At 41.2% G+C, this 20,282-nt stretch overlaps 1 protein-coding gene across 24 annotated transcripts in view; it reads left to right on the top strand.

Moving 5' to 3' along the window:
- Positions 1-1,412: 1,412 nt before the first annotated feature.
- EPB41L2 (erythrocyte membrane protein band 4.1 like 2) overlaps positions 1,413-20,282 on the top strand; it is a 226,386-nt gene continuing 207,516 nt past the window's right edge. For 13 of the 24 annotated variants that reach the window (XM_058307463.2, XM_058307452.1, XM_058307457.2 and 10 more), the window contains exon 1: positions 2,010-2,205. The gene's annotated coding sequence lies outside the window, so the exon portion shown is untranslated. Of the gene's footprint in view, positions 1,792-2,009; positions 2,206-2,530; positions 2,658-20,282 lie in introns of those variants that run through there. The other 11 variants (XM_058307460.2, XM_058307456.2, XM_058307443.1 and 8 more) reach the window with 5 other exon arrangements.

The raw sequence follows: 20,282 nt of genomic DNA, 5'->3' as shown, positions 1-20,282 counted from the left end.
CCTACAGAAGAGATTCACTTATTTTAATAGATTATAATAGACCTATCTGGGAAGTGGACTTGGCCCAATGGATAGGGCGTCCATTTACATCTGCAAGTAAAGCCAGGCCGACAATCTGAACTAGAATTTTTCTAGTTCTACCACATGGGAGGTCCGAGGTTCAAACCCCAGGCCTCCTTGACCCGTGGGGGGCTGGCCCATGTGCAGTGCTGATGCGCGCAAGGAGTGCCCTGCCACGCAGGGGTGTCCCCCGCATAGGGGAGCCCCAGTGTGAAAGAAAGTGCAGCCTGCCCAAGAATGGCACCACACACACAGAGAGGTGACACAACAAGATGAAGCAACAAAAAGAAACACAGATTCCCAGTGCTGATGGTAAGGATAGAAGAGGTCACAGAAGAACACACATCAAATGGACACAGAGAGCAGACCCCTGGGGGGGAGGGAAAGGGAGAGAAAAAAAGTCTTAAAAAAAGTAGACCTATCATTTCTTATGATAAGGCCATTGTATTTTATTAATTATGCCTATATTTATATTATTATGCATTAGCATTTTAAAGGGTTTTCATCAGGGGTGGATCAAGGTTTTTGTGGGCACTAAAGCTTATGTAATTTTAGGGATCCTCTTTAAGAAAACAACATAAAGTTACACATATAAAGTTAATTTCAAGGCCTGTGGGAATGAGGGGTCTTGAAACATAAACTTATTAGCTTAATTGTAAATCTGTCCCTAGGTTCCTAGTAGTATTGTCTGTTAAAATTCCCAGGTCTTCTTCGTCAGAACTGCTGTCTAATCAGGTGTCCCCTCTGTGTTAGTGTACCTTACTAAATTTAACCTGTGTACTTAGCTATCAGGTTGTGAGAAGGATTAAGTGAGGGACATGTTAGGGTCTTAGGGCAATGCCTAGCAAACACAGCATGCAATAAATGTTAGCTATTATTCTTTTTATTGCTTACTAGAAGGACTTTAACATTATCTTCCTGATTCCTAATTTTCTCTTTGATGTAACAGAGTTAATACCTGCCCTGCCTTTTTCTGAGGGTTATTGTGAGGTTCAGATGATAAAATACGGGAATGTGGTTTGTAAACGGAAAAAAAAAAATCATTCACATGCAAGGCATTATTACTGAGGTTTCAGAACTTTATCCAAAGCTATGTTTAGGAAAGAAAAGGAGATTTTGCTTTGGCTGAGGTAAAGACCTCAGTCAGTAGAGGGGGGACAGGGCAAAGTTCAAGAGGTCTAGGTGTGGGCAGATGCAGAAAGCAGTGAGCTGGACATCCCGTTTGACACGCAGACTTTAAGAAAAGAGGAAATAAGTAGAATACGAGAGAAAAGAACCGAAAGGCTAGTATGTATGTGTGTGTGTGTGTGGGCGCGCGCGTGCACGCCCGCGCACGTTATCTGTGGCTTTTTACACCGGGCTCCATCCTAGGTTCAGCAGCCGGACTTCAGCTCCCCCTCTCTCCTAAACCTCCCAGGCCTCTCTGCCTGGAGAAATCCCACTGATCCTTTGGGTTCAGCGGAGAGGCCCCTCCTCCACGGGGCTTCGCCAATCCTTCCCATCCCTCTGGAACCTTCCGCAGGAAGGACAAATGGTTCCTTTTCAACGCCTCTCGGTAAAAGCACTTCTTCACTGAAAGCGGAGGGGTCCCAGATTTCCTTCTGTCTGCGTCTCCCGGGCCTAGCCCCAGGACTGCACCCGATAGGCGCTCAATAAAGGTTTAATCAACGAATTCATCTGGCAGAAATAACTTTTGAAAGTTGAGAGGACACTCAAGGCCAGGATTCGCAGGTAAGAGCATCTTGCCCGCAGGGCACGGGCACTCATTTCCAAGGGAAACTCTGGGAGGCAGGCGCGGCCTGCCAGCGTGGGACCAGTCGACAGCCGCGCGCGACCAGGCGACAGCTCCGGGCGAGGCCCGCGGGAAGGGGGCGTGGTGCCGGGGGCGTGGCAGGGCGCGGGGGCGTGGCGTGGCCCGCGGGGCTTTCCGCGCCGGGGGCGCGTCCGGCGGAGGCGCGGGCGGGGCTTCCGCCGCGAGGGGCGGGGCCGGCGCGCGGAGGTCTCTGACGGTCGCAGCCAGGGAATTTCAATTTGAAACCGAGCGGAGGGCGGACGCGGGCGCGCGGCCGGGCGGCGGGGCTGAAGCGGGACGGGTTCCCGCGGCGCGCGGCGAGCGGCGAGGGAGCTCCTGAGGCGCGGCGAGGGGTAAGGAGGCGCGCGGGGCCGCGGAGTGGCCGGGTGGGGCGCCGTGCCGAGCGCGCCGACCCGCAGGGCGCCCCGGCTTTTCCTCGGGGTGCCGCGGGAGGCTGAGCCCGGGCAGGAAGCGGCGGAGGGAAGGTCGCGCCGGGGGGCTGGGCGGCGGGGCCGGGGTTTTCTGCGGCTGTCGCCCTCCCGCTCTTTTACCCCTTCCCGACGCGACTCCCGCCCCGGTCAGGGTCCCGCTGCTCCAGGCCGAGCCCTTTCTCGCGGGGGCGGCGCGGGGACTGCGAGGCGCAGGCGGGGGCGCAGGCGGGGGCGCAGGCGGGGGCGCGTCCGGTCGGCGTGAGCGCGGGCGGGGCGGACGGGGACGCCTGGCCTCAGCGCCGATCGCTTCAGGGCGATTCCCGCGCGTCTCCCCGGGCCGCCCGGGAGGGTCCGAGTGTGGAGAGCGTGTTCAGGTGAGCCTCCCGGAGCGGGTTGGGTGGGCTTCGTTGCTTCCGCACTGCGCGTGGGCGTCCACGGGCCGCGTGCCCGTCGGGGACGCCGGCCGCAGCAGCAGCCGGGTGGCCGCCGAGGGTCGTGAGGGCACGGGCTTCGCAAGATCCCTGACTTCCCTGCGGTCAGGTTTTTCCGGCGTGGTTTGAGGAGCTTCCGCCCCGAGTCTGTGATTTTTCGGGACTGACAGAGGACGCCTTTCACTGCAATTCCGCGTCCCCCCAGGCGCTCCCGGGGTGGGTGGGTGGGGAGGTGGAACCTAGAGGAGCTCTGGATGTCTTTATTTTCGAGTCACATCTTTTCTTCAGTTTCGTGAGCTTCTTGATCCTGATATGGGCATATGTGTGCCGGGTGTCTTGTTCTGCATGTGACTGTTAAAAGAAAAAAATTAATAATGACTTTCACTGTTTTTCCTTCACCCATTTTCCTCAATCCCTGTTTATTGCCCCCCTCCCCTCCCCGGGAGTCTCACTAGAATTCTCCCACCAGAATCTTGTCTTATTCCCTATCTACTTAATATACTGTACTGAGAATTCACATTTTAGTCGATGACCTGTCGTTTTCCCTTGGGTTTCGCACTTGAGGGAAACTGAGTCCATTTCTTGGCTGTCGGGGAGAGGGGAGTTTAGAATTCTCAGGCTTTAAAAACAGATTTTTTTTTCTGGGAAGCAGCGCTTAATCCTATTCAGTTCCCTTCTGCAGGCTCCTTGGCTGTGTGTGAGCTCTCCGGATTGCCCTTGCAGCCGCTGATGGGGCTGCATGGCAATGCAATCTTGAATTGTGATAAGGGCCAACTGGGTACATCCATCAGGCTGCGAGTTTGACACAACTTTTAAAGGAGGCTGAGGCACCTGTCAGAGCAACACTGATCATTCCTTTAATTCAATTTGAGAAACACCTTCAAACCTCAGCTGGAGGTTATTGGAGAACTAATGGCTTGGAACAATGACGTGGATTTAGGGCTAATTTAATCCCTATCCTGTCTCCCTCACTTTTTGGGCAGAATTCCCACTGAAGTCAGTAGTGGTCTTGTGTGCAGAAGGGTGGCTGAGACAAGAGGCTGCTCATGTAGAGTCAGGGGAGGGGAAGGTTTCTTTCCTTTTAAAAATCCCTCTTTTTAAGAAAGACCTATGCACAACAGTTTTTTAATCTTTTGATAGTAATCTTTTGATTACTATCATAGATAGAATGGGCAAAACCTTGGAGAGAAAATGTGGTGAGTTGAGCAACCAATCAATGGCAAATTTGAACTTGAAATTGGATGGGGGATTGCTTAAAAAGATTAAAAGCGATATTTTAAAAATCACTTAAAGCTAAAATTATTCTTATTTGTGTAAAAAACCTAAATACTATGGGATATTGGAGCAACTGGGTATGTATTTTAAAATTGGAAATTTATTTCAAGTAGAAAGAAACACATTTGCAGATTTAGGGGAGGAATCTGAAGGGAGGCACGCCAAAAAATAACTCTTCAACTCTAAAACGAGGAAATTCAGATAGCTCTTCCTATACTACAAAAGGTAGTTTTAGTTAAGTTTTGCTTGTGTACCTACGTGTTCCTCAGGTGTTAGTGACTCTGGGCCCATTCAGACTTGTGAGCACTTGGAGGTTTGTGATCCTTGTTGGTGAGTCTTTTGGGTCCTTTGCTCCTTAACATAACGTTCTTGTGGTTTACCCTTTCCAAATTACCAGTTCTGAAGTCAAAAGTCACCAGAACTTAAAAATAGATTTTTAAAAATCAGAACTGTGGCCATGTGTACTATCCAACTACTTGCTTTCAACTAAAAATGCTTGCAAAGATGACAAAGCAGTCCTTAACCAAAATATTTATTGGTAAAATTACTCTGTAATTAGTCATGTTGAATAGTTAGGTTTAACATCAGGTTTTGCTCTGAATCACCTTTCTCACATTACTGTGGCTAGAGAGCTACAGAGGTTACATCTTTTGCCATTTTATGTAGGCAAAAAATATGTAGGGTTTGTATTTTTATATATCAGAATGCTAAATATTTTTGAAGGTTTGACTTTGTTTCTGTTTCCACAGGAAAATGGCCATTTTCTTTGCTTTTTGAATTGAAGTCATCTGTTTAAAAACTGGTATGGACTTCTTGGAAAAGTGTGAATGGCAAATATTTTTATAAGGAAACAAAATAGTTTCTAGTGATCAGCACTGCCCACAGTCACATTTTGCATTTCTAAAGTCCATGTTGTTTACTTTGTGAAAACAAAGGATGTACCTACCTCCCTCACCCCACCATTATTTAGATGTTTCCAGTGGCCTTGCTTTTTACAGATTTAGAATTGCTGTACCCAACCACTGGATATCCTTACAGATTTAAAAGCCTCAAGTAAATGTTTATGCTGGCCTTCATTGTCAGCCAGTACTAGCCAAACCCTCATTTACCACCCTTTTATAGATTCCTGGAATCTCAGGCCTGGACCTTTAGGAGTCAGCACCATCCGGTCCTTCTTTCCCTCCGACACACAAACATTTCCAGCCTCTTTGGAAGGCCTGAGTTAACAGAAGATCTGTATGTGATTCCTCCACAGATTCCAGACAGAGCATCCTTTGGGAATGCCATGTTTTGGTACAAAGTGGCAACTTGATATTCATAAGATTTCTATCATTCCTCTCTGCCTGGGCAATGCCCCAGACTCATCTAAAATGGAGTCCATGCCTAGTATCACCAAGTTAGCTATTAATACTGTATTTATTTAGAAATTACAGGTAGGGCAAAAAGGAAAGAAAGAAATCTCTAATATCAGCTGGAAATTACTGATAGTTATAATATTTTAGCTTTTTCAATAAGATTGTGTGAGAGGGAATATATATGTATATTTGCTGTTTGAAGAACTCTATATTGTACTTTATAAATATTTGATTAATTGATTGTATCTTGATGTAATATATTGGAGGCCCTTTTAGTGAAGAGTCTTTGAAAGTTGGAGTTGACTTTGTAGAAACTGGTAGTTTCTCAGGTAAAGTATAGGGAATTAGCTTTTATTACCCATGGATGGCTCTTATCCCCCCTTGTTTTGTGCTTGACTTGGTATCTGTGTGGGTTTTTTAATGCTTGTTTTTCATGTCTAGCAGGGTAGATAATCTATACATTATTTCCCTTACATACCTATTGTTAGGGATAGTAAATGACAGTTTCAGTGGTTTTCTGAATTTTCTCATTGTAGTGACAACTCTTACCTCTTAGTATAGGAATAGGCCCCAAATAACATGTATACATTCTTTCTGCTTCTGGATTTTATTTTAAAGATTGAAATTTCACATTCACAGTTACTTGCCGCTAAAATGGAAATGTTTTCACTTCACAGATTTCTCATTTTGGTACTTTTTTCACTTTAGCACATTGGTGTTAGAAAAGTCAAGTATATATAGATTGTCTCCCAAGTAATTTTTATGGTAACTTGGAATAGATTGAGGAATACGATTTCTCTTTTTATTTAAACTGAGAGGTATCATAAGTAAGGTTTTGTTTTAGGTAGCCAAGCTGAAATTTTAAGTACGTAGTCATATCTGACGTCCTGAGGGTGGTTTTGGTTCTTAAGTTAACAACCACTGGGCCTGGAAAGGGTTCCAAAGTGGGCGTGTTGCTGTACATTTATCTGTACGACCTTATTGCCTATGTCGGGATGGCAGGTAGGGAATTTGCTGTCCAGACTAAAGCCTTCTTGCTCTAATCAAAAAGCCAGTTTCCTCTTGATTTGCTTTTTTTATGGACTCACTATTGGCCTTTGTGAATGAATTTTCAAATACTTAAACATTTATGTTACCTTCCAGAATAATTGTGGCTTTTAAAACTTCACATAGCTCTGATTAGCAAACCTTTAAGCATCTTTTCCACACCTGAATTCAGGTTTCCAGACTCCCTGGTGAGCTTACGCACTGGACCCTATACCATGATAACAACAGTGCTGAGTTTAATCTTATTTTCCAGAGTTTCCTGTGTTTACTGATATGTGTACGTATGTCAGTAGCTTCCAGGGTGTTAAATTGAAATGTAATTTGCTGTAATTCTTAGGTTGTTTCCCTTTTTGTCCAAATATGCTACCTGTTTTTCACCTTGGATTCATCCACCTTGAGAGCCAGAAGGGAGCTTGGGGATCAGTTGTTCAGACTTTTAACCTGGGTTGGAGGTGGAGTTGTCGGGAATGTTGCCCAGAATGGGCCTCGGGTCCATGACCTTCCTGAGACTGTAAAGGGTTGGTGTGTGTGAGATGTTTGGGAGCAGCTTTTGGAAGGGTTTTAGGAAACAGAAAATATTGAACTGTTGATCTAGTTCAGTTCTTATTCTTCAGGTTAGAAAATCAAAGTTTTGAGAGGCAGTCTTTTTTTTTTTTTTTTAATGTTACTCTATAGCAGTTCCATCATTAATTTTTTCCTTCTCCCTAATTGTACCTAATTCCATTCAGTTGAAGGCTTTTGGTTGATCCCTTCTGCCTAGTTGTCAAGGTTAAATTAATATAATCTCGGCTGCTTGTACTCTTACTAGTGAATTTAATGAATGTGCTTTTGTTTCCTCAAACCTTTCTATTGATTAGAAAGGTTGAATAACAAGTCTATTTTTTGGTGCTGGTTAGACTGCCACTTAGGCTACTGTGACATTGGGCAAATTATTTCTCACAGCCTCAGTTTTCTTACCTTTAATATGGAGTTAGTAATCATACCTACCTCATTGAATTATGTGAGGATTGAATGAGCTTACACTTATAAAATGCTCCACATGGTGCCTGGCATCTGTGAAAATTGTTAGGTTAAGAAGACATAGTGGGTTGCTTGTGGTAAGCAAATTTTTTTGCAATGGTTAGGAAAAACTATCTGTATGGAAGTACAGTCTTTAATATGAAGCTGTATTTTCCAATTCTGATCATAAGTTAAAACCGCTTTTTAACAGTTTCATAACAGTTATCTTTAGAATTTTTGAACTTTTAGAAAACTTCATCTTGAATTCTATCCACCCTTTTTGGTAGTACACAAAAGAGCATAAATATGGAAAAGCTCTTTGGATCCAGTTTCGATAACACAAGGAGAATGTAGTCTTTTTTTGACCACATTTCTGGCTTTTTTTTTTTTTTTTTAACAGAGTCTCAGTGTAAAATTTGTTAGCATATGCTATATTACAGCTTCCTCTCCATAACTTGAGTAAACTTGCTGAAGGAAGGCTATTAGTGAGTATAATTTTTATTGATAATGTTTAATCTTCTGCATTGTGGCATTAAAATGTGACCTTTATAAATCTAACATACCTCTTTTTGCTTGTGAAATAGACCTGCAGACATATTTTCCTGTTTTTTTTTTTTTAGGAGGTACTGGGGATTGAACCCAGGACCTTGTACATGGGAAGCAGGCGCTCAACTATAGAGCTACATCTGCTTCCCAATGAGAGTTGATTTATTTATTTGTTTGTTTGTTTATTTTTAGGAGGTACCTGGGTTGAACCCGGGAATCACAGTTTTGAGGCATTAATGTATTTTTCTGATAAACATTGACATATATACTCAAGTATTAAAATAGCTTAAATCATTTAACATATCACCACACTTTGGGGAAATACTGTCCATATCTATTGCCTGAAACACCTACACCATTAATAAATAGAGAATTTAAATTTATAAATCTCAGAAACACTTTGAGCACCATAACCAACACTGATCCCATGTTTTCATTAACCTTTAGATCTCCCTCATCCCTCATAGCCACTACTGGCCTTCACTTCACCTTACTCATTCCTTTTTGTTTCACTTTCCCCAAAATCCATATGCAAAAATCTCTAATATTTGTGCCTTCACGGTAGTGTAAATCTCCTTATTTATGCTCTAGTAATGAAATTTCTCATCCTTATTAATTAACAGAACCACATCAGTTTAAGGTTCCTCTATCAACCTTCAAGAAATATTCAAATTTATATATGCCAATCAAATAGACCAAGATATTCTGTAAACTCTAGATAAGATTGTTATTTCTGGTACACATTTGACAGATTTGTTTTTATTGTGTTTTTTAAAATTTATAAACATACAATTCATCCAAAGTGTACAATCAGTGATACATGCTATAATCACATAGTTGTCCATTCATCACTTCAGTCATTATTAGAGCATTTTCATTATTTCGCTTGCGTTTTTATTGTATATTTTCAAGTCCAGTTTGAGTATATTTTTTAAGATTTATACGAGTTTGTACTGAACTAATCCTTGAACTCTCACAGAAAAAAATATATAGCACATTTACTGAATTCTTCCTAGGAAGCACCTTCTTTTTATTTTTTTAAATTTTTAAATTTTATTTGGAAACACCTTCTTTTCTGATGACATGTCAGTCATCCACTCCTTTCTACCCACAGATGCTGACTAACAATTTAAAACACTAAATATGGGGTATTGAACGTGAGTTAATTTCTGCTTTCTCCCAAAACCACCTAAAATGGAAATAAGAAAAGGGTACAAACCCAGAAAATCGAATAACGGAGGGGACAGGCAGCAGATGAGATATGCCTAAAAGATGGAAAGCAGATGTACAAAGTAACTGACTTAGCAGAGCAGAGAAAGCTGAAACCTGAATTCCTGTCCTGGTGGGGCCTACCAGACACATTGGAGAAGCTCGGAAAGCCTTATTAATTGGAGATTCTAGGTACCTCTGAGCGCTGGGATGAGATACAGCTGAAAACAGAGGACTGGTGGAAAGTAAGTAAAAGAACATTTAACTGCCCCTCCTGGCACACACACGCAAACTTAAAGAGATCTCCAGACCTTTGTAGCCACAAGACAGGAAGTTTACTCTCTACAGAAATTGAAGAAAGGTTCTGAAAAGAGATCCATGCCCCCCACCCCTGCAAAGGGCAGAGGTGAGGTGCTCTACAGTAAATAGGGAGATTCAAGTGCTCGGTCAACAGAAATCTACAGAGTGCCTACTCTCTGCCAGGCACTGTTTTAGGCACCAGGATTCCAGAGTAAACAACACAGACAAAAATATGTGCTTCCAAGCGGCTTATATTCCAGTGTGGTGAGAGTCAATAAACAAAAAGTAAAATAGGTAGTGTATCAGATGATAACAATTCAAGGACATGGAAGGGTTTAAGACTTGTTGGGGTGGTAGGGCTGGGAGTGGGATTGCAGTCTTAAATAAAGGATCAGGGAAGGCAAATACCTGAAGGAGTTAAGGGATTAAGCTAGGCACATACAGAAGAGAACATTCCAGGCAGGGGTAATGCAATTGCAAAGAGACACCAAGAAGGGCAGGGCTGGAGATTCTATTTACATGAAAAAAAGAGACAGGTTTTCAAAAAGGAAAAATAAAGTAACCAAGGAGGAGCTCTGAAGACAAGAAAAACAAAAACGTAAAAAACCTCAGAGGAGGGTTTTGAAGAAAATATTTAAGAAATTTCCCAAAAAACAATAAAAAAGACAAACTTGGTATCAAAGAGAAGAAAGTAACAAAATTAGAGGATCAATCTAGGAAATTCCACAACCAAATTATGGGAGTTCCAGAAAGAAGAGAGAAGAACACAGAGGGAGAAATTAACAAAAATAGAGGAAAATTTCTGAAAGTTAAGAATTTCCAAGTTGAAAGGGCCCACAAGTCCAAGATAAATGAAAACAGACCCATACCTAGGTACGGTATCATGAAGCTGCAAAACAGCAAGTTCAAAGAGAAAATCCTGAAAATTTCTTAAGAGAGCCAATGATCCACACATACAGAAGCAGAAATCATAATGGCATCAGACTTCTCAACAGCAATGCTGAGATGCTATTAATAGAGCAATGACTTCAAAATTCTGAGGGAAAATTATCACTTAGAATATTTTACGCAGACAATCTATAATAGCAACCAAAATGAGAGTGGAAAAAAGACTTTTTTTTGTAATTTCCCCCCTCCCCCGGTTGTCTGTTCTCTGTGTCTATTTGCTGCGTCTTGTTTCTTTGTCAGCTTCTGTTGTTCTCTGTGTCTATTTGCTGCGTCTTGTTTCTTTGTCCACTTCTGTTGTCGTCAGCAGCACGGGAAGTGTGGGCGGCGCCATTCCTGGCAGGCTGCACTTTCTTTCGCGCTAGGCGGCTCTCCTTACGGGCGCACTCCTTGCGCGTGGGGCTCTCCTACGCGGGGGACACCTCTGCATGGCAGGGCACTCCTTGCGCGCATCAGCACTGCGCATGGGCCAGCTCCACACGGGTCAAGGAGGCCCGGGGTTTGAACCGCGGACCTCCCATGTGGTAGACGGACGCCCTAACCACTGGGCCAAGTCCGTTTCCCGAAAAAAGACATTTTAAGACATGCAAGGTCTCAAGATATTGACCTTCCATTTTTGCTTTCTTGGACACTATTGGAGGAGGTGTTCATCGAAGTAAGAGTTAAACCAAAATAGGAACATGGAGCCCAGGAAACGAGGATACAGCCCAAAAGAGAAAATGGAGAGCCCAGGAAGGATATCTTCAAGGAAAAAACGATTAAAAAGGAAACAGATTACTTTGACTGGCCCTACTAGCAGACATTTAATAGTTTTTAGGGTGAAACTAAAAGTTGTGAAAGAAAGGAAAGGCAATTAAAGCACTTTACAAGGGTCAGCTGTTGCTCACATGTGTTGAGAGACTGGGGGGAGGGAAGTATGGGTCTGTGTATAGAAGAGGCACAAAGAAATGATAAAGGAAACTCCACCTCCTGAGTTAGAAAGGCAACATGTATCATTTACGTAAGGTGAAAAAATCAAACTAGATTTTTATTGTTTTATACTCTCGTTTATTTTTATGTTGAAAAATCAGACTGGAAACATAAGGCTCACATGAAAAACAAGATCCTCCGTGGGTCCTCCGTATTCCAGCATGACTCAAGAATCATCCAACTGAAAATGTACTTAGGTCTGCTTCAGAGCTGCATCCTTAAAAAAGAAATTTGGAGACAGAACACCAGCCAGGAAAGAAAACCTGCCTTGTATTAAAGTTAAATACTGTAGATGCCAACAACTTTCCAAAAAAGTCAAGTTCTAATAGTATCAATTAAAAGCAGTAACTGGCTGGCCTTTGTAGAAGAAAATGGATTTTAGAACCAAACTGGGTGCCCTTGAGCAAATTACTCATTTTTTTTAGCCTCAGTTTGTCATCTGTAAAATGAGCTGCATATCAGCTGCTCTAGGGTGGTGGTGTGAAAAGCATTAGGGGCATCAACATATTTAAAACACCAATACAATACCTGGCTTATAGTTGGTGCTCCACAACAGTTAGCTGCCATCCTCTCTTACATGCTCATCTGTTATCTATGCTTCTGGCCTTGCTTGACCACTTATAAATGGAACCTGAGCAAAGCCAACCTTCTAGCATAAAGTGTACTTGTCAAGGAAAGATCAGGCAGAGGACAAAGCAGCTGCTAGGAGACCGCTAGAAGTCAGTAGGCAAAGTTGGCAAGAAGCCTACCCCTATGAGTAATCTTACAAAAATTTTATAAAGGAAAAGTGAACTGGATCAAGTATTTAGATCCAGTTGTCAATTTCTGGGAAATATAGAAGAGGAGGAACAGGTTAAATGACACTACAGAGTTGAAATCAGCATAATTCATTCGGTGGGAAACCATGTATAACAACCAACCAAATTCAGGAAAAAAATAGATTGGAACTATAATTTAATAGCCTTAAAAGATATCGATGTATTGTAATGTATGGATCTTAGCTGTATCTTGAACCAAATGAGCTTTTTAAAAAATCGATACTTGAGACAGTTGGAAATTTGAATGCTGACAACCGGATATTTGATGATATTAAGGAACTGGTGTGTATGTGATGATACCGCAATTATGTTTACAAAATAGTACTTATGCTTTAGAGGTGCACACTAAAATGTTAAATGATGGAACTTTAAAAACCAAACAAAACAGAAAAACAACCTTAAAAAAGCCAAATAACATACAAAAAGGGTACATCTATGCCCTGCTGGGATTTAATACTCTGCTTCAGAGAACCTGGCAATATGTTTATGAGCAGTGGGTCATGCATGAAGTATAGGAATGGGTCATGAAGTATAGGAATGCACATTCCATCCACATATTACAAAGGGCCTACTGTGTGCTGGGCACTGATTAATGACTTCCATGAACAACAACTCTGACAGTGATCCACAGGTCAGTCTTCACAATTGGAAAGGCTGGCCAGACTGTGGAAAAGCCCCCTTGCCAAGAACACTCACTTTAAAGACATACAGATTAGGTCCTTTTGCCTCTTTCAATTGATATATAGTAAAGAGGTATAAAATCAGTAGTCTAAAGGAGCCAGATATAGAATGCAAATGCATGAAATGGCCTAGAGATAAAACAAGGAAAAAAGGCACTGCAGCGAAGTAGAGAAGAGGAAGACCTGTACAAAAAAGGGCAGGAGCTACAAAGTTCTAGCTGTTGTCGGCAATGGAGGGAGCTCAGGCCCAGTGCTGCCAAATGTCTCCAGTTATTCCAGGGAAGACTGAAATAAAGGTATTTAAGTAAACCCTCTGAATTTCTTATTGTCAGCAACCAACTTAAAGCTAAAATAGGAATTTTTAAGAGACTCGATTTAAAGATAAAATTAAACACATAATAGGTACGTGAATAAAGTTTCGGGAATTCTGGCTAAGTTCAAAATACAACTTTTTCAGTAAAGGTGCTTTTATATATTCCTTCTAAATAGCAATTTAAAACTGCATATATACTGGCTGTGGCATAGATTTCTAAGTGCTTTTTTTTTTTTTTAGTACTGTTTTTATTTGTATTTTATTTTATTTTTTTGAATGTTCTTTCCAAAATGAATTCTTGGGACATTTTCTTATTTGATTGTTAAAACAATTCTTCCCCGTAGGTCCTTCAGGTAAGAAAAGCGGGTCAGGAAGAGGTTAAACTTAACCAAAGGCATTCAGCAATTGTAGTGATGGAGCTTCAAGCACAGCCAAGAAGATCTCCTTGTGTCCAGAGCTGTTCCCTCCACACTGTGCTCTTTTGCTGTTAATGGAGTTGCCAGTTGAGGTTTTCTTGGAGAACCTAGGAAGGCTGCCAAGTTTTGTAGCTAAAGGGCTGTCCTTTAGTTTTTATATATTTGTATCTTGAGCCCTGAAGGTAGACAGAGCTAGATCTTCCAAAAATAGGTCAATAAATATGTCAACATTTTGAAAAACTGTTGAAAAAATAAGGAAGTAGAAGTCCCATGGGATTATTGGAAAATGATGCCAAATGCTTTCACAAGTATTTGAAAAGCAAATGTGGCAGTGTTCATATGCTAGACAATGGTTCATATTCAGCCTTCATTTTTGAAGCCTGTTTTTATGATGATCATCTTTTACTTTTCCCCAGTGGACTATGCTTCTAGAGTCCTAGAAAGGCTGCTAAGTGAACATCTTCTTTGAACATTTTTCATTAATCCCCTTCTCTTAATGAGAAAAGGAAAGACTTTTCTTTTTTAACAAAGTAGATAAAAATTGGTTATGGGAAAGATTAGAGTGCCAAGTAATGAGTTGGGCCTGCCCACTGACAAAGGAGTTGAGTTTATCCATGAGCTTGTAACCAGAACTATTTTTGGATCTTGGCCATTAAAATCAACATCAGTAAAGCCTGGGCCTTAATTTCTTCAATGCCAAGATAGTCTGTTTTAAATTATGCACATATGGGAATGTGAATACATTCAGCCTTCTCCAATCTTTCCCCACCCGCAAACGGGAAAATAAAAGTACGTGAAGATATTCTTAACTTTTGCAGCTTTGCAGTGAAGAGCCTTAGATGTGGGCTGCATATGTAGTGCAGATGTGGCTTTGACTTTTCTCCTAAATGAGACCAGTTCACTTTCATCCTCAGTGCTGCCAGCATAAATAGACTCGAAGGTGATTCTAGAACATTCTGCAAATATATGGTCTATGTGTTACTTGCTGGGTGAGAGATATACATAATAACAGTGAAGGACTTTAATTTATTAGATTTTTAAAGCCATATTTTTACCTTATTTGATTATCTGTTGAAGTGGTTTTTTGGAAGAGAGAATATACCATTGTTGGGAAAAAATGTTTTCCTTAAATTTTTTATTATTGAAAATTTTAAATATAGAAAGAATAGTATTGTGAACTCTATGGTCCTGCACCTAGCTTCAACAGTTAATCAGCACGTGGCCAGTCTTGTTTCATCTGTATTTCTCTTTCACTCCCTGACACCTTCCCCCATCCAGATTATTTTGAGGCAAATTCCAAATACTGTATAATTTAATTTGTAAAATAAATGAGACCCTTCTCATTTTTTTTTTTTTTTTGGCATGTACATCTTGGTCTTCAAAGTAAAGTTCATGTTGATTACTGTTTTTGTAGAATTATAGAAATTAGTTCATTAATGACATACTCAGTTGTCATGGTTTTGGAATAAATAACTGAGTATTGTTTTGACCATTGAAAATTTCCCTAAAATGCAGCATTAGTGGATATAGATAGGGAATACTTTAGCCAGTGCTGACAGAACAAGAAAACAACAACAAAACCCTTAACAATTTCTTCAAACAATTGATCATAAAATGCTGTGATATTCTTGAGGTCATGTTGATCTGTAAATTTTTTTCCCAAGACTCTTGACTGTGTTTATAGTAGATTTTAATATTTAATTTAGATTTTTTTCGTTTTTTTTTGCATAGCATAGTTTAATGGCTATATGTTGGAGTTAAACCAAGTGAAACATTTTTTATTTTTATTACTGACAGAATTGTAATGGCACTATAGTTTTAAAATCAAAGCAACTTGCCATGTGTATGGTTCTTTCTGGCAGTGTAGAGGGAGAGTACATTGGCCAGATACTAGTTTAGAAATAATTAAGTAATTAAAGCGTTGGCATTACAGATAAAGCTCGCACACTTAAGAGTTGAAGTGCATGTCCTAATCAACAGTTATTTTTACTTTGGAGATAGTTTATGTTTTAATTTGTATTTTTAATTAAAATAGAATTGCTTAGTATATTTTCTTTGTAAAGATGTTAAATATTGAATGAGAAAATATATTAACTATTTCTTGAATATCTAAGTGTACCACATCCTGTTTCTATAAGTGGTTTTACATATACTTACTCCTTTAATCATCACACTAATTCCACACAGTAGGTACTGCTATCCTTTGTTTGCCTGATGAAAAAACTGAGGTCTGGCAAAGTTAAGTCACTTGTTCAGGGTCACTCAGCCTATTAATGGTAGAGTCAGGATTTGAACCCAGGCTATCTGGTTCTAGAGCCTGTAGTTGTAAGAATATATAAAGTCCCTCTTGAATCCCTGTTTCATCTGGCATTCCCCTCTCCAGAGGTAACTATTTTCAATTAAAAACCAGTACCACACTATTGTGTTTGGCTATAATTTGATGTTTGGAGGGTAATTTCCATCCAGAAACTTGAAAACGGAGAATCTACTCGTGTCCTTTTCTTGGCTTTAATTATAAAGGGGAAGCAGGGTGGGGGTTGGGGGGTAGAAGCAAATAGAAAGGTAGTAACTGCTAATGGCTGCTTTCCTTCCCTACTGTTTTTTTTAAATGGAATGTTGAGTCCATTTGGAATGTTGACAAGTCACAAAGGAGTTGTTGAAGCTAGTAGTTCAAAGTACATTGAGTGGTCAAAAATTTTGTTTTCAGGTAAAGACCTTAGTGCCAGGTGTATTCCTGGAGTGTTGGCCATCCTTTTCAGTCCTGTGAGGTAGAGACTTTTGTTATGAGTTTGTCCTGAATCTATATTGAGTGGAATTTTAACAAACCAGGTACTTGATAATTTTTTCCCCCTTTTTTGGAAAGAAGGAGAGGATAGAAAGAAAATTGTTAACTGAAGCTAATGAGAGAGGACCTGGTGGTGAAGAAGAACTGCCCCAAATTCCAGTCTAAGTCACCTAATTACTAAACATGACATTGGGCAGGTAATATTGTTTCTTGTGTCTCTTTTCTCTTAAGAGAATCAGATACCCTAAAATGTCTTAATTCACGGAAGATGATGCCCCTGTTTTGTGGAGAAAGTGATTTAAAATGCCTTTCCATATAGGAAAAACAGACATGATTTTGACAAAACATTTGGTAAAGAATTTCCATGGTATCTTTATAGCAACTTTGGAAAAAACTTTTAAGTGGGGGGAGGTCTTTGGTAATGTTTGTCTACCCAAATTGGTCATCTATTCATTCCTTTGCCAGTGATTTTTATGATGACAGGGACTGCTAATCAGATTTCACAGAAGTTTGTAGGGAAACCTAATAGGCCATATACAAATTATCTTGTTAGCTACAAAATGGGTTAAAATAACCGAGATGAAATTGGTAGAAATACAAGTTAAGTCCACATGATTATAAGCTCCTTGAAAAAGTTCATTAGAAATCGAGATTATGATGGCATAGCATCTAAAACAGACCACGTGATCTTGGTCGTCTTTTCAAAGCCAAGCTTCATTGAAAAGTCATGGATGCTTTTTTATCCTTCAGTCCAAGGCACTTTGGCTTCTGGTTTCACCATGCCATTCAGATTGCTCTTGTCTGGGTGATTGATGACCCTGTTGTGAAATCTTTTGTACATATTTCCCTTGTATTATTTTTGACATTGTTGATTAACCATATTGTCTTTGAAAGGATCTCTTGACATGTTAAAGCTCTTTGTTCTGCCTCTCCTTCTGTGTTTGCAGACTTCTTTTTGTTTGACCATCAGTATCCCTACAGATTTTCCCATTTGTCAGGTGTTTCAGTCTGCTAGGCTGCCAGAATGCAGTTTACCAGAAGTAGGTTGACTTTACAGTGGGGATTTATTAATTTACAGTCTTACAGTTCTGAGGTCATGAAAATGTCCCAATCAAGCATGCTTTCTTCCTGAAGACCTCTGTTACATGGCAAGGTCTGTGGTGGTGTCTGCTGGTCTCTTCTTTCTCTTCTAGATTTCTTTGCTTCAGCGGCTTTCTCTTTTTTCATCTGAATTAATCCTATTATAAAGGACTTCAATAAGAGTATTAAGACCCACCAATAAGAGGATTAAGACCCACTCTGGGGCAAGCCTTACTGAAATAACCTAATCAAAAGGTCCCACTCACAATAGGTCCACACCCGCAGGAATGGACAGGATTTAATACGTGGTTTTTTGGGTTATGTAAGTCTCAAATTAACACACCAGGCTTCTGTATTTAGCCATTGATTGTTGTTGTTTTTTAAAGATTTATTTTTTATTTCTCTCTCTCCCCTTCCCCCATTGTCTGCTCTCTGTCCATTTTCTCTGTGTTCTTCTGTGTCTGCTTGCATTCTTGTCAGCAGCACCTGGCATCTGCCTCTTTTTTTGTTGTGTTATCTTGCTGCGTCAGCTTTCTGTGTGTGCGGTGCCAGTCCTGGGCAGGCTGCGCTTTTTTCTCATGGAGCAGCTCTACTTGCGGTTTGCACTCCTTGCACGTCGAGCTCCCCTACGTGGGGGACACCCCTGTGTGACAGGGCACTCCTTGGGGGCATCAGCACTGCATGTGGCCATCTTACCACATGGATCAGGAGGCCCTGGATTTGAACCCTGGACCTCCCATGTGGTAGGCGAACTCTCTATTCAGTTGAGCCAAATCTGCTTCCCTAGCCGTTGATGCTTAACCCTAATTTTGTTTCACCTAAGACTTCGTCTGTTATAATAATCTGATAATTGAAATCTCTATCAAGGCTGCTTCTTTCCCTTGAGCCCTGAATCCTTGTATACCTTTGAAGGATCTCTACCAGTATCTCAAAGGAAGTTTTTAAATGATTATATGAAATAACTTCTGTGGAAGGTGGGCTATAAGCAATTATTCTGTGTTGAAAAGGAATATTTTGTTCATTTTTACACACAACATTTTAAGGAGTTATAGTATGCCCTAAATATGTCTTTGTTAAGTGACTGGAAGCTTTCACAATGGAAACTGTCCATGGAAGGGTAACTGCGATATTGACCTGAGGTACAGCTCTAGCACACAGTTCTTTATTGAAAGAACTGAAGGGGCTAAGCAACTTCCTGAGAGCTGTCTTCTGAGCAGTGACTTTCTAACTTTTGACAAGGCTCACTGTAAAAAATGTGTTTTACATCTTGAACCCTTTACTCATTATGTGAGTATACGTGTATATATGTGTGCATATGTGAATAACAAAGTTGCACAAATTACTTCTTAGATTTGCTACGTGCGTAGTGCTCTGAGATGCTCTTTTCTATTTAATAAAAAAAAAAATGCCATTCAACAATCTGCTAACTTGATTTCAAAGTCCACCATAGATCTGTGACCTGTGTTTGAAATGGTGTTTTTGAGTATTGGAGAATGGATGTCTCCTATTTGGTAAGAGAGTCTTTTTTAAAAGATATATATATTTATTTATTTAATTTCTCTCTCTCCCCTTCCCTGCCTTCCCCCCCACCCAGTTTCCTGCTCTCTGTGTCCATTCGCTGTGTGTTCTTCTGTGTCCAGTTGTATTCTTGCCAGTGGCACTGGGAATCTGTGTCTCTTTTTGTTGCATCATCTTGCTGCGTCAGCTCTCTGTGTGTGCCGCACCATTCCTGGGTGGGCTGCACTTTTTTCGCGCTGGGTGGCTCTCCTTACGGGGCGCACTCCTAGTGCGTGGGGCTCCCCTACGTGGGGGACACCCCTGCGTGGCACAGCACTTCTTGCGTGTATCAGTACTGCATGTGGGCCAGCTCATCACACGGGTCAGGAGGCCCTGGGTTTGAACCCTGGACCTCCCATGTGGTAGGTGGATGCTCTATCTGTTGAGCCAGATCTGCTTCCCAAGAGAATATCTTTTTGACGCTTGGATCAGGAGGGAAGAGAATGGGCCTGTCTTGGGTGGGAGGGAGTTTTCCAGGGTTTGAAGCATCTGGGTCAGGGGCTGATAGGCCTTTTGGAAGGTGGGAGGAAATCACTGGGTTGGAGATGGGTGGGACTTTATGACTGCCAATTAGTCTTCCAAGTCTAAGATTTTTTTTTTTTTTTAACATTTTATTTTTATTTAATTCCCCTCCCCTCCCCCGGTTGTCTGTTTTCTGTGTCTTTTTGCTGTGTCTTGTTTCTTTGTCTGCTTCTGTTGTCGTCAGCAGCGCGGGAAGTGTGGGCGGCGCCATTCCTGGGCAGGCTGCACTTTCTTTCGCACTGGGCGGCTCTCCTTATGGGGTGAACTCCTTGCGTGTGGGGCTCCCCTACGTGGGGGACACTCCTGGCAGGGCACTCCTTGCGCGCATCAGCACTGCTCATGGGCCAGCTCCACACGGGTCAAGGAGGCCCAGGGTTTGAACTGCGGACCTCCCATGTGGTAGACGGATGCCCTAACCACTGGGCCAAAGTCCGTTTCCCTCAAGTCTAAGATTTTATGAGTCCCATTTTGTGACCTCTTGAGATTAAGTGGGTTAAAGTTAAAGATGGGAAAGGATTAATCTGAGTTTGCCATTATTTAAAAATATTTCTAATCATGAGAACATTTCATTGTTCTTTTTAGACATTAATTTTAAAATTGAAAAATATTTTTATACATTAACTTTATTTCATTTTTTACAAAAAATTTCAAATATATGAAAAAATAAGCTGAATAGTATGAGTCTGTACCTCTCCCCCAACATATTCCCATACCCAGCTCTAACAGTTATCAGCTCATTCCCAGCTGTGTTT

This window comes from Dasypus novemcinctus, chromosome 11 (assembly GCF_030445035.2).
Source record: "Dasypus novemcinctus isolate mDasNov1 chromosome 11, mDasNov1.1.hap2, whole genome shotgun sequence".
In the NCBI taxonomy this organism is placed as follows: domain Eukaryota; kingdom Metazoa; phylum Chordata; class Mammalia; order Cingulata; family Dasypodidae; genus Dasypus; species Dasypus novemcinctus.
Note: the sequence above shows the minus strand (reverse complement) of the source record. Positions and strands in the feature narration are given on the sequence as shown.